Source organism: Oncorhynchus gorbuscha, linkage group LG14 (genome assembly GCF_021184085.1).
Source record: "Oncorhynchus gorbuscha isolate QuinsamMale2020 ecotype Even-year linkage group LG14, OgorEven_v1.0, whole genome shotgun sequence".
NCBI classification, from domain to species: domain Eukaryota; kingdom Metazoa; phylum Chordata; class Actinopteri; order Salmoniformes; family Salmonidae; genus Oncorhynchus; species Oncorhynchus gorbuscha.
This window is the reverse complement of record NC_060186.1, coordinates 19,554,578-19,569,577: the sequence shown is the minus strand read 5'-3', so window position 1 is coordinate 19,569,577 and position 15,000 is coordinate 19,554,578. Positions and strand designations below refer to the sequence as shown.

The window sequence follows — 15,000 nt, the reverse complement described above, 5'->3', positions numbered from 1 at the left end:
GGTCTCCCCCTAGCCTTCTCTCCCTCAGTCCGTCATCTCTCCTTTCTCTTTCTACCTCCCTTTCTCTCTCCCGTACTCCCCATTGCCCTCCCTCGCTCCTGTGCCTCAATCTCAAATCCCTCCTCCATACCCCCTCTCCTCCCTCCTCCCCCCTTATCGTCCCTCTCCCCCGATCCCTCCCACCCTACCTGATCTTTACTCCTCTTCTCCTCTCTGCTCCAGGGAATTAAAAAGTGGTGAGACTGTCATTCTGGCATAGAGCCCTACCCCTCTCCAACACCCCTCCTCCCCCCTAGAGCCCAGGAACAGTGAACAGGTGTTCTCTACTTTTGATTTCAGTGCATTTGGATTAATCCTGTCAGCTCAGCTGTTAGAACAACTGTCACCTCCAGATGCTAGTCATTTTGGGCTGGATCTGTCACCGGCTGCCACTTTTCTTTGGTGCTACACACACAAAAAGTTAGACACACACACACACACACGCACGCACACACACACACACACACACACACACACACACACACACACACACACACACACACACACACACACACACACACACACACACACACACACACACACACACACACACACACACACACACACACACACACACACACACACACACACACACACACACACACACACACACACATACACACAGACAGGAAGGCAGGCACACATACACATACGTGCAAGTACACGAGAACTCTGTCCCACCCAATAGTCTAGGGAGATGTATCTCTCTCTCTCTCTCTCTCTCTCTCTCTCTCTCTCTCTCTCTCTCTCTCTCTCTCTCTCTCTCTCTCTCTCTCTCTCTCTCTCTCTCTCTCTCTCTCAGTGAGAACTCTCAGTCCCACCCAGTAGTCTAGGGAGATGTATCTCTCTCTCTCTCTCTCTCTCTCTCTCTCTCTCTCTCTCTCTCTCTCTCTCTCTCTCTCTCTCTCTCTCTCTCTCTCTCTCTCTCTCTCTCTCTCTCTCTCTCAGTGAGAACTCTCAGTCCCACCCAGTAGTCTAGGGAGATGTATCTCTCTCTCTCTCTCTCTCTCTCTCTCTCTCTCTCTCTCTCTCTCTCTCTCTCTCTCTCTCTCTCTCTCTCTCTCTCTCTCTCTCTCTCTCAGTGAGAACTCTCAGTCCCACCCAGTAGTCTAGGGAGATGTATCTCTCTCTCTCTCTCTCTCTCTCTCTCTCTCTCTCTCTCTCTCTCTCTCTCTCTCTCTCTCTCTCTCTCTCTCTCTCTCTCTCTCTCTCTCTCTCTCAGTGAGAACTCTCAGTCCCACCCAGTAGTCTAGGGAGATGTCTCTCTCTCTCTCTCTCTCTCTCTCTCTCTCTCTCTCTCTCTCTCTCTCTCTCTCTCTCTCTCTCTCTCTCTCTCTCTCTCTCTCTCTCTCTCTCTCTCTCTCTCTCAGTGAGAACTCTCAGTCCCACCCAGTAGTCTAGGGAGATGTATCTCTCTCTCTCTCTCTCTCTCTCTCTCTCTCTCTCTCTCTCTCTCTCTCTCTCTCTCTCTCTCTCTCTCTCTCTCTCTCTCTCTCTCTCTCTCTCTCTCTCTCTCTCTCTCTCTCAGTGAGAACTCTCAGTCCCACCCAGTAGTCTAGGGAGATGTATCTCTCTCTCTCTCTCTCTCTCTCTCTCTCTCTCTCTCTCTCTCTCTCTCTCTCTCTCTCTCTCTCTCTCTCTCTCTCTCTCTCTCTCTCAGTGAGAACTCTCAGTCCCACCCAGTAGTCTAGGGAGATGTATCTCTCTCTCTCTCTCTCTCTCTCTCTCTCTCTCTCTCTCTCTCTCTCTCTCTCTCTCTCTCTCTCTCTCTCTCTCTCTCTCTCTCTCTCAGTGAGAACTCTCAGTCCCACCCAGTAGTCTAGGGAGATGTATCTCTCTCTCTCTCTCTCTCTCTCTCTCTCTCTCTCTCTCTCTCTCTCTCTCTCTCTCTCTCTCTCTCTCTCTCAGTGAGAACTCTCAGTCCCACCCAGTAGTCTAGGGAGATGTATCTCTCTCTCTCTCTCTCTCTCTCTCTCTCTCTCTCTCTCTCTCTCTCTCTCTCTCTCTCTCTCTCTCTCTCTCTCTCTCTCTCTCTCTCTCTCTCTCTCTCTCTCAGTGAGAACTCTCAGTCCCACCCAGTAGTCTAGGGAGATGTATCTCTCTCTCTCTCTCTCTCTCTCTCTCTCTCTCTCTCTCTCTCTCTCTCTCTCTCTCTCTCTCTCTCTCTCTCTCTCTCTCTCTCTCTCTCTCTCTCTCTCTCTCTCTCTCTCTCTCTCTCTCTCAGTGAGAACTCTCAGTCCCACCCAGTAGTCTAGGGAGATGTACCTCTCTCTCTCTCTCTCTCTCTCTCTCTCTCTCTCTCTCTCTCTCTCTCTCTCTCTCTCTCTCCCTCTCTCTCTCTCTCAGTGAGAACTCTCAGTCCCACCCAATAGTCTAGGGAGATGTATCTCTCTCTCTCTCTCTCTCTCTCTCTCTCTCTCTCTCTCTCTCTCTCTCTTTTCTCTGTGTATGTGTCCTTTCTCTCCCTCAACCCCCTGATTCCTCTCCATACTCTCACACCCTCCCTCATGTCACCCTTCACATCACCCAGGGTTTATTATAGAAAATGACTATTTGTTATTGTGAGTAAAATGTTGATTATTTGTGAGAGTATGATTACTAGGTTGGATGTAATAGCACGTCTCTTTAAGGCTTCGTAGATGTGGGTGGACTTGATTAGATTTATTAGGATCCCCATTAGCCGACACCAACGGGGACAGCTGGTCTTACTGAGGCCTCTGTGTGTGTATAGAGTCATACTGGTGTCTGGGCAGGTTTTTACCTCTTTTCTAGGAGAACACTGGGTTTCCTCTCTTTTCTATCTTCTGTCTGTCTGTCTGTCTGTCTGTCTGTCTGTCTGTCTGTCTGTCTGTCTGTCTGTCTGTCTGTCTGTCTGTCTGTCTGTCTGTCTGTCTGTCTGTCTGTCTGTCTGTCTGTCTGTCTGCCTGCCTGCCTGCCTGCCTGCCTGTCTGTCTGTCTGTCTGTCTGCCTGCCTGCCTGCCTGTCTGTCTGTCTGTCTGTCTGTCTGTCTGTCATCACCGAGGGAAGAGGAGAACAAAGGGGAGGGCTTGCACAATCTAAAAACATGTGTTCAGTGATGTTTGTCTCTCTGCTAGACGGTCTTGTGATGCTGGACCAAGGACTTTGTGCCTGTGTGTGTGTGTGTGTGTGTACAGAGCTGCTGAATGGCTCTTTTTAGCTCATGTTGGACTCTCTGCACCATATATAGAGAATCACTTCACTCCTATTGTGGTCTGTCCCCCTGTGTGTGTGTGTGTGTGTGTGTGTGTGTGTGTGTGTGTGTGTGTGTGTGTGTGTGTGTGTGTGTGTGTGTGTGTGTGTGTGTGTGTGTGTGTGTGTGTGTGTGTGTGTGTGTGTGTGTGTGTGTGTGTGTGTGTGTGTGTGTGTGTGTGTGTGTGTGTGTGTGTGTGTGTGTGTGTGTGTGTGTGTGTGTGCATGTGTGTGCATGCATGAGTGTACATGTCTCTGTGTGGCTGCACATACATGAAATGCCTCAGCAGAACAGATCCAGTATGTTTTGCTGCAGATCTCCTAACTGCATTCCTCCTTGTTAATTTCTTAACCTCGTTAAGACAACTCACTGTACTGCACCGCTCAGATCACCCAAACACAATTAAGACAATTAGGACACAAAGAAACCACAGAGCTCTCCGTCCAGTCTGGTCAGAAAGAGAAAAAGCTTTGGGAGCAGAAGATGTTTTGTATTCATACAGGTCACTGTCCCGCTGTCCAACAGCCACAGCTGGCTAACTGAAGCAAATGTAATATTGAACAACATCCCTGTTATGTTATTGACATGGCCCCTCCTGTTAACGCATCAAAGTTTTCTAACTCCAAAGCCTGTGAACTGAACAATAAGAGGCAGAGGACAAGAGAGAGAGGGGGGGAGAAGGGGGACGAGAGAGAGGGGGACGAGAGAGGGGGGAGAAAGGGGGGAGAGAGAGGGGGGAGAAGGGGACGGGAGAGAGGGGGTGGGTGGGGCGAGAGAGAAGGGGGACGAGAGAGAGGGGGGGGCGAGAGAGAAGGGGGACGAGAGGGGGGAGAGAAGGGGGACGAGAGAGAGAGGGGGAGAGAAGGGGGACGAGAGAGAGGGAGGGGGTGGCGAGAGAGAAGGGGGCGAGAGGGGGGAGAGAAGGGGGACGAGAGGGGGTGGCGAGAGAGAAGGGGGACAAGAGAGAGGGGGCGAGAGAGAAGGGGGACGAGAGAGGGGGGAGAGAAGGGGACGAGAGAGAGGGGGAGAGAGAAGGGGACGAGAGAGAGAAGGGGGACGAGAGAGAGGGGGAGCGAGAGAGAGAGTGAGAGAGAGGGGGAGCGAGAGAGAGAGTGAGAGAGGGGGGGAGAGGGAGAGCGAGCGAGAGAGAGAGAGAGTGGGGGAGGGGAGACGGAGAGCTAGAGAGAGAGGGAGCGAGAGAGAGAGAGAGAGAGAGAGAGAGAGAGAGGGGGGGAGAGGGAGAGAGAGAGAGAGAGAGAGCGAGAGAGAGAGAGAGAGAGGGAGCGAGAGAGAGAGAGAGAGAGGGAGCAAGAGAGAGAGAGAGAGAGAGAGAGAGAGAGGGGGGGCGAGAGAGAAGGGGGGGGACGAGAGAGAGGGAGGGGGGAGAAGAGGGACGAGAGAGAGGGGGTGGCGAGAGAGAAGGGGACGAGAGAGGGGGCGAGAGAGAAGGGGGACGAGAGAGAGGGGGGCGAGAGAGGGGGGAGAGAGAAGGGGGACGAGAGAGAGAGAGAGAGGGACGAGAGAGAGGGGGGAGAAGGGGGACGAGAGAGAGAGAGGGGGGGAGAGAAGGGGGACGAGAGAGAGGGGGAGAGAAGGGGGGGGAGAGGGGGGGGGGAGAAGGGGGACGAGAGAGAGGGGGAGCGAGAGAGAGAGAGAGTGAGAGAGGGGGAGAGGGAGAGTGAGCGAGAGAGAGAGAGAGTGGGGGAGGGGAGAGGGAGAGCGAGAGAGAGAGGGAGCGAGAGAGAGAGAGAGAGAGGGGGACGAGAGAGAGGGGGAGAGAAGGGGGACGAGAGAGAGAGGGGGGAGAAGGGGGACGAGAGAGAGGGGGAGAGAAGGGGGACGAGAGAGAGAGGGGGGAGAGAGAAGGGGGATGAGAGAGAGGGGGAGCGAGAGAGAGAGAGAGAGAGAGAGAGAGTGAGAGAGGGTGGGAGAGGGAGAGTGAGCGAGAGAGAGAGAGAGGGGGGAGGGGAGAGGGAGAGCGAGAGAGAGAGGGAGCGAGAGAGAGAGAGAGAGAGAGAGAGAGAGAGAGAGAGAGAGAGAGAGAGAGAGAGAGAGAGAGAGAGAGAGAGAGTGAGAGAGGGGGAGAGGGAGAGAGAGAGAGAGCGAGAGAGAGAGAGAGAGAGAGGGAGCGAGAGAGAGAGAGAGAGAGAGAGAGAGAGAGAGAGAGAGAGAGAGAGAGGGAGCAAGAGAGAGAGAGAGAGAAAGAGGGGGAGAGAGAGTGAGAGAGGGGGAGAGGGGAGAGGGAGAGAGAGAGAGAGAGAGAGAGAGAGAGAGAGAGAGAGAGAGAGAGAGAGAGAGAGAGAGAGAGAGAGAGAGAGAGAGAGAGAGAGAGGGAGCAAGAGAGAGAGAGAGAAAGCGAGAGAGAGAGAGAGAAAGCGAGAGAGAGAGAGAGAGGGAGGGTGGGTGGGGGGGTTTAGATGCACATGTATGTGAACAATAAGCTCCCAGTCATCAGTGACCATTTCTCCCTGCAGGACACACTAGGACTCCCCGAACATTCCGCCCCTATTTAAGCGTTGCTGTTCACAATGGCATAATGGCATAATGGCTGTCACATGGCCCTCCGTGACATAGAGCGGCGCAGCCGGACAATAAGGACTATTCTTAAGTATTTCAAAACGCTCTCGGCACAGGGATGAAACAGCCAGAGACGCACAGACTGCACAGACCGCACAATGAGAGAGGGGAGGGGGGGGGGGGGGAGAGATTGAGAGGGTGTGTGTTGATGCATGGTATGTCTATGTGTGTCGACACCATCAAATGTCAAATGAAAAGAGACATCATTGAATACCAAACAAATGATTAAGTATGGTGCGTGTCAGTCATACGGCGAACGCAGGCCAGCGTGATGATAGCATTAGTAATAACAGTATCCAGACATCAGACACAGACAGGATGTAAAAACACTACAGTTCAGTGAAGCAGCCAGGTCTGTATGTCTGCATGTCTGTATGTCTGTCTCGCTTCTTTAACAGCTAGGCTCGCAGTGACAGACTGACACATTGACACAGAGCAATTGCTTTTGTGATAGTGTGTGTGTGCTCAAGTGTTTTTGTGTGTGTTTTATGACTTTATGCTCCCTGTGTGTCAGTGAACACGTGTCTGTCCTATTCTCTGTGGCTTCATGCATCAGCCCGGTCCCCTGCTCTCGAACACATTGTGTTCCTCTGTTGTCACGTGAGAGTGATGTCATAAAGAAGTGATGGGCGGTAGTCAGCCAGTCAGTCCTAGGTCGGAGAACAGGAGCGAGGGATGAGTGGAGGGAGACAGGGGAAGTGAAGAGAGGCTATTGGCACGAGACAGATTGGAAATGTCAACTTCCATTACAGTAGGGGTCTGTGTGTGTTGTGTGTGTTGTGTGTGCGTGCGTGTGTGCGCACGTGTGCGTGCGCGTGCGTGCGCGCGTGCGTGTGCGTGTGTGTGAGTGTGAGTGGAAAAGGACACATTTATTGGCCTACTTAAACTGAAGGCTTTTCACAAGAGTGATGTGTGTGCGTGTGCGTGTGCGTGTGTGTGTGTGATGTGAGAGTGATGTGTGTGCATGAAAAGAGTGGCGTCCTGCCGCTGGTTTTTAACCCTTCCCTGGCTGTGGTGTCAGGTCACAGGTTTATAGCTAGAGTGTCATCTAACAGGACATTTTGTTACATTTCATTATAAAACCCAACTGTCTATCTATTCAAAATATGGAACACATTAACTGCAGACAATGTTGCTGACAATATTCATGCGTTCTCTGGTTAGTTTGTTAGACACATTGCAACCTCAAGTTATAAACTGTATGTAAGTATAAAATACATAATTTCCCGAACTGTGTCTTAATAAGGTCCTCTAACGCGACCTATCAGGGAGCATCTGAATTATCCTCCAATGAATTCAAATACCAGGATGTTATCTAGACACCACTAGTAGGCAAGTCAATTAAGAACAAATTCTTCATTTCAATGACGGCCTAGGAAAACTGGTTTAACTGCCTTGTTCAGGGGCAGAGCGACAGATTTTTACCTTGTCAGCTAGGGATTCGATCTTGCAGCCTTTCGGTTATTAGTCCAACGCTCTAACTACTAGGCTACCTGCCGCCAGGCTACCCGCCGTCAATGAGGCACGTAGGGGAAACAAGGGTGTGTGTGAGAAAGAGAGTGAGAGAGAGAGAGATATTTGTCTCCTGAAAAACATGTCGCAATTAAGCTAAACTCAGACTTTTCTACTTGTGAAAATAAATCACAAATAGGACAGTAAGTTTTCCCTTTTTGTTGTTTTGTCGACTTTTACAAATGTCATTACAATTTAGTCCTCCGTCTTTCTACCCCAATGTCATGCCCTCTACGCAGTTATTTCAATCTGCCAGGATGAATTTGGCGCTGTGAGATTTGTGCCCGTGTAAATTTGGCTGAGTTTTTGGTTCAAATCAAATTGGACGTAAGCACCGACAACACCATCTGTTACCAATGCAGAGAAGACATGAAGGACAAAATAATATTTTAGATAAATAGATTTTCAATTTCATAAAATTGTTGACTGTAGATATATCTCAATAATGTGCATATGTCTATCCAATTAAATGTTACATTCATTCTGTTTTTGCACGCAAATAAATATTCAGTCCAGGAGGATTTGGTTATTGAAGTTGCTATAATCTCTGATACTATAATATATATTTTTCTGAATATAAATCTACTATTTTGAAAAAGGAAATAATAGAAATGTCATAGTAAGAAATAAAATAAAATCTCTAGTTTATTACTTGGAAGTGTGCTCGGTAGTGTGCACTTCTCTAGCAGTATTTCAAGTACACACTCTCAGCAGTCAAAGGTGTTTTGACAGGTAATTATATCTCTAGAGCTCTCAGTTTCGAGCCCAAAAAGTGTTTTGTGTGCTGTTCGTCAACGCCTTCGTGATCATTGGACCATATGTCCCTGTGGGTGTGTTGTGATTGGTTCTCCTGTAAGACACACCGTGTCACACACCATGATGACAGAACAGACACTGTGCCCTATGGGGGGAATACATCTGCTTGTGAAAGAAACGATCTCTACATATATATATATAAGAAAGTATTCGGCCCCCTTGAACTTTGCGACCTTTTGCCACATTTCAGGCTTCAAACATAAAGATATAAAACTGTATTTTTTTGTGAAGAATCAACAACAAGTGGGACACAATCATGAAGTGGAACGACATTTATTGGATATTTCAAACTTTTTTAACAAATCAAAAACTGAATAATTGGGCGTGCAAAATTCTCTCTTTCTCTCCTTGTTTCTCTCACTCTCGCTCTCTCTCTCTCTCTCTCTCTCTCCCTTTCGTCTGATTCGGTGGGAGAAAGGGAGTGTGCGGGGAGAATTTTTTTGTTGACACAGTACCCACTGCAACTGTTGCCAAGCGCAGGCAGCTTTTCCTAACAACACACATAATTGGTACTTTTAGTGCCTAACCTTGCGTAGGTGGAAGAGATGCTGTTTTGACAAAAGCTTTTTTGATACAAACCTCTCTCTCATCACTCTCTCCATCTTCTCTCTCTCCATTACTCTCCATCTTCCCTCTCTCTCTCTCTCTCTCTCTCTCTCTCTCTCTCTCTCTCTCTCTCTCTCTCTCTCTCTCTCTCTCTCTCTCTCTCTCTCTCTCTCTCTCTCTCTCTCTCTCTCTCTCTCTCTCTCTCTCTCTCTCTCTCTCAATTCAATTCAATTAAATTCAAGGGGCTTTATTGGCATGGGAAACATGTGTTAACATTGCCCAAGCAAGTGAGGTAGATAATATACAAAAGTGAAATAAACAATAAAAATGAACAGTAAACATTACACATACAGAAGTTTCAAAACAGTAAAGACATTACAAATGTCATATTATATATATATAGTGTTGTAACAATGTACAAATGGTTAAAGTACACAAGGGAAAATAAGTAAACATAAATATGGGTTGTATTTACAATGGTGTTTGTTCTTCACTGATTGCCCTTTTCTTGTGGCAACAGGTCACAAATCTTGCTGCTGTGATGGCACACTGTGGTATTTCACCCAGTAGATGGGAGTTTTTCAAAATTGGATTTGTTTTAGAATTCTTTGTGGATCTGTGTAATCTGGGGGAAATATGTCTCTCTAATATGGTCATACATTGGGCAGGAGGTTAGGAAGTGCAGCTCAGTTTCCACCTCATTTTGTGGGCAGTGAGCACATAGCCTGTCTTCTCTTGAGAGCCATGTCTGCCTACGGCGGCCTTTCTCAATAGCAAGGCTATGCTCACTGAGTCTGTACATAGTCAAAGCTTCCCTTAAGTTTGGGTCAGTCACAGTGGTCAGGTATTCTGTCACTGTGTACTCTCTGTTTAGGGCCAAATAGCATTCTAGTTTGCTCTGTTTTTTTGTTAATTCTTTCCAATGTGTCAAGTAGTTATCTTTTTGTTTTCTCATGATTTGGTTGGGTCTAATTGTGCTGCTGTCCTGGGGTTCTGTAGGGTGTGTTTGTGTTTGTGAACAGAGCCTCTCTCTCTCTCTCTTTCTCTCTCCATCTTCTCTCTCTCCATCACTCTCTCCATCTTCTCTCTCTCATCACTCTCTCCATCTTCCCTCTCTCTCTATTCCATCACTCTCTCCATATTCTCTCTCTCTCTCTCTCTCTCTCTCTCTCTCTCTCTCTCTCTCTCTCTCTCTCTCTCTCTCTCTCTCTCTCTCTCTCTCTCTCTCTATTCTCTCTCTCTCCATACTCTCTCTCTCCATCACTCTCTCCATCTCTCTCTCTCTCTCTCTCTCTCTCTCTCTCTCTCTCTCTCTCTCTCTCTCTCTCTCTCTCTCTCTCACTATGGATCACCTCCAAGCTCTCGCACTGGGGCACACCAATGGAGCACTGCCCTGCACTGCATTGTGGTGTGTGTGTATAAGTGTGTGTGAATGTACACGCTGTGTGTGTGCCTCCATCCTTCCATCCCTCCCTCCTTTCCTCTCTTCTTCCCTCCCTCCACCTCAAAATGTTAGTGTTTGGGCTGTTTGCAAAGCGTAGATAAACTCTGTCGGTGCTTGTATAATTGGTTATTTAAACCTGACCCCTGCTCTGTGGTGGTGGCCAGAGCCTCAGCTCCCTGCTGCCAGGAGGAGTCAATGTGAAGCCTGTTCAGGCAGGCCGGGCCGGAGCCAGGGCCTTTCCTGTGAGCCCTCCCCACCCCGGCTGGGGCTGGCGCAGGGACAGAGACCCCTTTGTTGTCCACTGAGGCCCTGCCTTGTTCCCGCTCTCTTCTTTTCCCTTCCCGCACTCTCGTTCACTTTTCCCTCTCTCTCTCCCTCGCTCGCTCACTCTCTCTCTCTCCCCTCCTCTCCCTCTCTCCCTCGCTCTACATCCCCCACCCCCTTTTCTTCTTTAACCAAACATCTGCTGCCTTGGCCAATATGAGATAATAGGAAAAATAGAGCTGGCTGTTTGGGTGAGTCAGGGCAAAGCGTCTGAGTGAAAAATAGAGCTGGCTGTTTGGGTGAGTCAGGGCAAAGCGTCTGAGTGAAAAATAGAGCTGGCTGTTTGGGTGAGTCAGGGCAAAGCGTCTGAGTGAAAAATAGAGCTGGCTGTTTGGGTGAGTCAGGGCAAAGCGTCTGAGTGAAAAATAGAGCTGGCTGTTTGGGTGAGTCAGGGCAAAGCGTCTGAGTGAAAAATAGAGCTGGCTGTTTGGGTGAGTCAGGGCAAAGCGTCTGAGTGAAAAATAGAGCTGGCTGTTTGGGTGAGTCAGGGCAAAGCGTCTGAGTGAAAAATAGAGCTGGCTGTTTGGGTGAGTCAGGGCAAAGCGTCTGACTGAAAAATAGAGCTGGCTGTTTGGGTGAGTCAGGGCAAAGCGTCTGAGTGAAAAATAGAGCTGGCTGTTTGGGTGAGTCAGGGCAAAGCGTCTGAGTGAAAAATAGAGCTGGCTGTTTGGGTGAGTCAGGGCAAAGCGTCTGACTGAAAGATAGCATATCTCTGTCTCTCTCTCTCTATTCCTACCCTTCTCCTACCCTTCTCCAACCCCTCCCTCTCCCTCCCCCTCTCCCTCCTCATCCCCCTCTCTCTCCCTCCCTCATCCCCTCTCTCTCCCTCCCCCTCTCCGTCCTCATCCCCCTCTCTTTCCCTCCCCCTCTCCCCCTCTCCCTCCCTCATCCCCCTCTCTCTCCCTCCCCCTCTCCCTCCCTCATCCCCCTCTCTCTCCCTCCCCCTCTCCCCATCTCCCTCCCTCATCCCCCTCTCTCCCCCCCCTCTACCCCTCTCCCTCCCTCATCCCCCTCTCTCCCTCCCCCTCCCCCTGCCTCATCCCCCTCTCTCTCCCTCCCCCTCTCCCTCCCTCATCCCCCTCTCTCTCCCTCCCCCTCTCCCCATCTCCCTCCCTCATCCCCCTCTCTCTCCCTCCCCCTCTACCCCTCTCCCTCCCTCATCCCCCTCTCTCTCCCTCCCCCCTCTACCCCTCTCCCTCCCTCATCCACCTCTCTCTCCCTCCCCCCTCTCCCCATCTCCCTCCCTCATTCCCCTCCCTCCAGGCAGGTGGAGTGTGTTGGCTCTGTTAACCGGCAGCAGCTTGACTCTCGTTTGAGCCAATGAACTAAAACAATACCGAATGATTCCACTATTATTATCAGTGTATTTCCCCTCTGTTTTCCCTGACTGTCATGGGGATTGAGACAGAAACATTAAGACAGGGATACAGGGTTTCTAAGTACTGACACTGAAATCATATTTCACTCAGAACACACAACATCTCGGTTCCGCCTCCTAATAATAGAACAGAAGGGGGTGGGGGGGTGGGGGGTGGTACTGTATGGAGAGAGTCTGTCTGTTGAGCATCCCGTCTGACACAACTCACTCCCCATCACAGTTTTCCGAGGCAATCTAAACCTTCTCATCCAGCTATGTCTGTGCAGCTTCACCCTACAATAAGTCATTGTTCAGTTTGTTTAGTTTGAAGTCATCCAAGTCATATATTGACGCCATTATGATCGATTGTCTAAACCAATTGTCTGTGTGTGGGATTGAGGAGAAGTGTAATCAGGAGGCATTAACTCATTTGGCTGTGTTTCATTACATTGATCACATCCTCCGTAACACTCCTCCACTCTGGCAAGAGACAACGGCCCTCTGAGTCTTCCTGCCAGCTTAGAGAAACATCCTCTCTTCTTTTATTTTCTCTCCTCTCTTTTCCTCTTCTCTTCTTATATTCCTTCCTTCTCCTCTCCCCCCTTTTGCTCTCTCCACTCATCCCCCCCTTCTCTCCTATTTCCTCCCCTCCTGCCGTTTGCCGCACAATACAAGGGAGCCATTTTTCCCTGTTTTTATTAATAGTTAAAGTGGCCTGGCTGTCACAAGGGACAATGGCTGTAGCCCTGTTAATAAATACAAATAATAACTATTAGAGTGCACAGTGGAGAGAGAGAGAGAGAGAGAGAGAGAGAGAGAGAGAGAGAGAGAGAGAGAGAGAGAGAGAGAGAGAGAGAGAGAGAGAGAGGGGGACTGCCATTTGTTGTTCCCTCTCACTTGTCAAAGCTCTTTGGCTTAAAAGCCTCTGTCATTGCTGAGAGCGGGGGAGGGGGGCGAGAGTGATGGAAGGAGAGAGAAGGAGAGAGTGCGCTGGGGGCTAATAGCACCTGTTGGGGTGATAGCGAGACAGCTGTCAGAAGAGAAAAACAGGAGGGATGACGAAAGGAGTGTACACATCTATACTGCAGCAAGGAAACCGAGACCCTCTTTCCCCCCGTCTTCTCCCTCATTAGTGGGCTTGCCCACACCCTCTTTCCCCCCGTCTTCTCCCTCATTAGTGGGCTTGCCCACACCCTCTTTCCCCCGTCTTCTCCCTCATTAGTGGGCTTGCCCACACCCTCTTTCCCCCCGTGTTCTTCCTCATTAGTGGGCTTGCCCACACCCTCTTTCCCCCTGTATTCTCCCTCATTAGTGGGCTTGCCCACACCCTCTTTCCCTCGTCTTCTTCCTCATTATTGGGCTTGCCCACACCCTTTTTCCCCGTCTTCTCCCTCATTAGTGGTCTTGCCCAAACCCTATTTCCCCCGTCTTCACCCTCATTAGTGGGCTTGCCCACACCCTCTTTCCCCCTGTATTCTCCCACATTAGTGGGCTTGCCCACACCCTCTTTCCTTCGCCTCAAGTAAAGGTGTTGCCTGCTTGCGTGCTTCCTGCATATGTCTGTGCCTGCATGCTATGTGTGTGTGTGTGTGTGTGTGTGGTAGTGTGTCCAACTAGAGTGGTGTTGTCTGTAGTGTAGTGTGTATCAGTGAAAGCAGGTTCACGTTGATTGTCTTGGCTGCAAGGAGACTAATGGAGCCACCCTGGACCATCTGAGATGGTGTGTGTGTGTGTGTGTGTGTGTGTGTGTGTGTGTGTGTGTGTGTGTGTGTGTGTGTGTGTGTGTGTGTGTGTGTGTGTGTGTGTGTGTGTGTGTGTGTGTGTGTGTGTGTGTGTGTGTGTGTGTGTGTGTGTGTGTGTGTGTGTGTGTGTGTGTGTGTGTGTGTGTGTTTCACTTCTCTTTTCTTTGGATATTCAGGGAGTAAGTTACTGTAGTTGCACATAGACAGACACACACACTCATGGGCCTGTACCTCTAGCCTGTACCTATGTGATTGTGGTACACGGGACATGCAGGAGGAAAATGACTGACTCAGGCCTCCAAGGCCTCAACACAGAGAATCACACACACATATTGTCCATGGCCTTCACTCACAATCTTAGACTCACACAAACACAGCCAGAAGAAGAAAGATGGACAGAAAGACAGTGAGTGATGGAAATTTTGAGAGAGAAGAGAAGGAGAGAGGAAAATAGTTTGAGGACGCTACAGTGTGTGAGAGTGAGGCATGGAGTGTTCAAACACAGTAACGCCAGTGGTCTTGTGAGTGATATTGTAGACCTCAGCAGGAAGTCTACATAGTGTTATGTCTAGTTAAGATACTAAGCTTGTTTTGATCTCCTCAGTCAGGATAGAGAGCTGTGGTGAGCTGTCACTCAAACCACGGCCAGGACTCCTTCAACTGCTATTATAAATGTCTGTGGGTTAGCTTCCAAAACCATTAGGACTTCTTCAAGAATTATGCTGAAGGTATAATCCTATAGGGGAAAATAACTTTTAGCTTGCCATCAGCAGATTAGTGTGTGTGTGTGTGTGTGTGTGTGTGTGTGTGTGTGTGTGTGTGTGTGTGTGTGTGTGTGTGTGTGTGTGTGTGTGTGTGTGTGTGTGTGTGTGTGTGTGTGTGTGTGTGTGTGTGTGTGTGTGTGTGTGTGTGTGTGTGTGTGTGTGTGTGTGACACAGGGTTTATCCTGTCCTCAGCTCTACAGTGAATTACTAGTGCAGATGGCTCACTATTGACAATAAACACCCAGTGTTTTCACCTCTCTCACAATCCCTTGGTTACCTCCTCTCTCTCTCTGTCAATCCCTCCCTCTCTCTGAGGTTATGTGTGTGTGTGTGTGTGTGTGTGTGTGTGTGTGTGTGTGTGTGTGTGTGTGTGTGTGTGTGTGTGTGTGTGTGTGTGTGTGTGTGTGTGTGTGTGTGTGTGTGTGTGTGTGTGTGTGTGTGTGTGTGTGTGTGTGTGTGTGTGTGTGTGTGTGTGTGTGTGTGTGTGTGTGTGCGCGTGTGTGTGTTTGTCATTGTGTTTGTGTGAGTGATTGTGTGTTTTTTGTGTGCTTTTATTTGCGGTCCTTGGCAGGTTGGTAATTAGTGTAGCGCGGTGGGCAGGCATGTGTAGTGTGTGTGTGTGTTCACAGTGTGCGGTGTGGATATGTAGTGGAAACAAAGCGCTAGTT

General features: G+C 49.4%; 1 protein-coding gene across 1 annotated transcript in view; it reads left to right on the top strand.

Annotated features, from left to right (window-relative positions):
• LOC123994605 (transcription factor SOX-5-like) overlaps positions 1 to 15,000 on the top strand; it is a 152,352-nt gene that overhangs the window by 53,167 nt on the left and 84,185 nt on the right.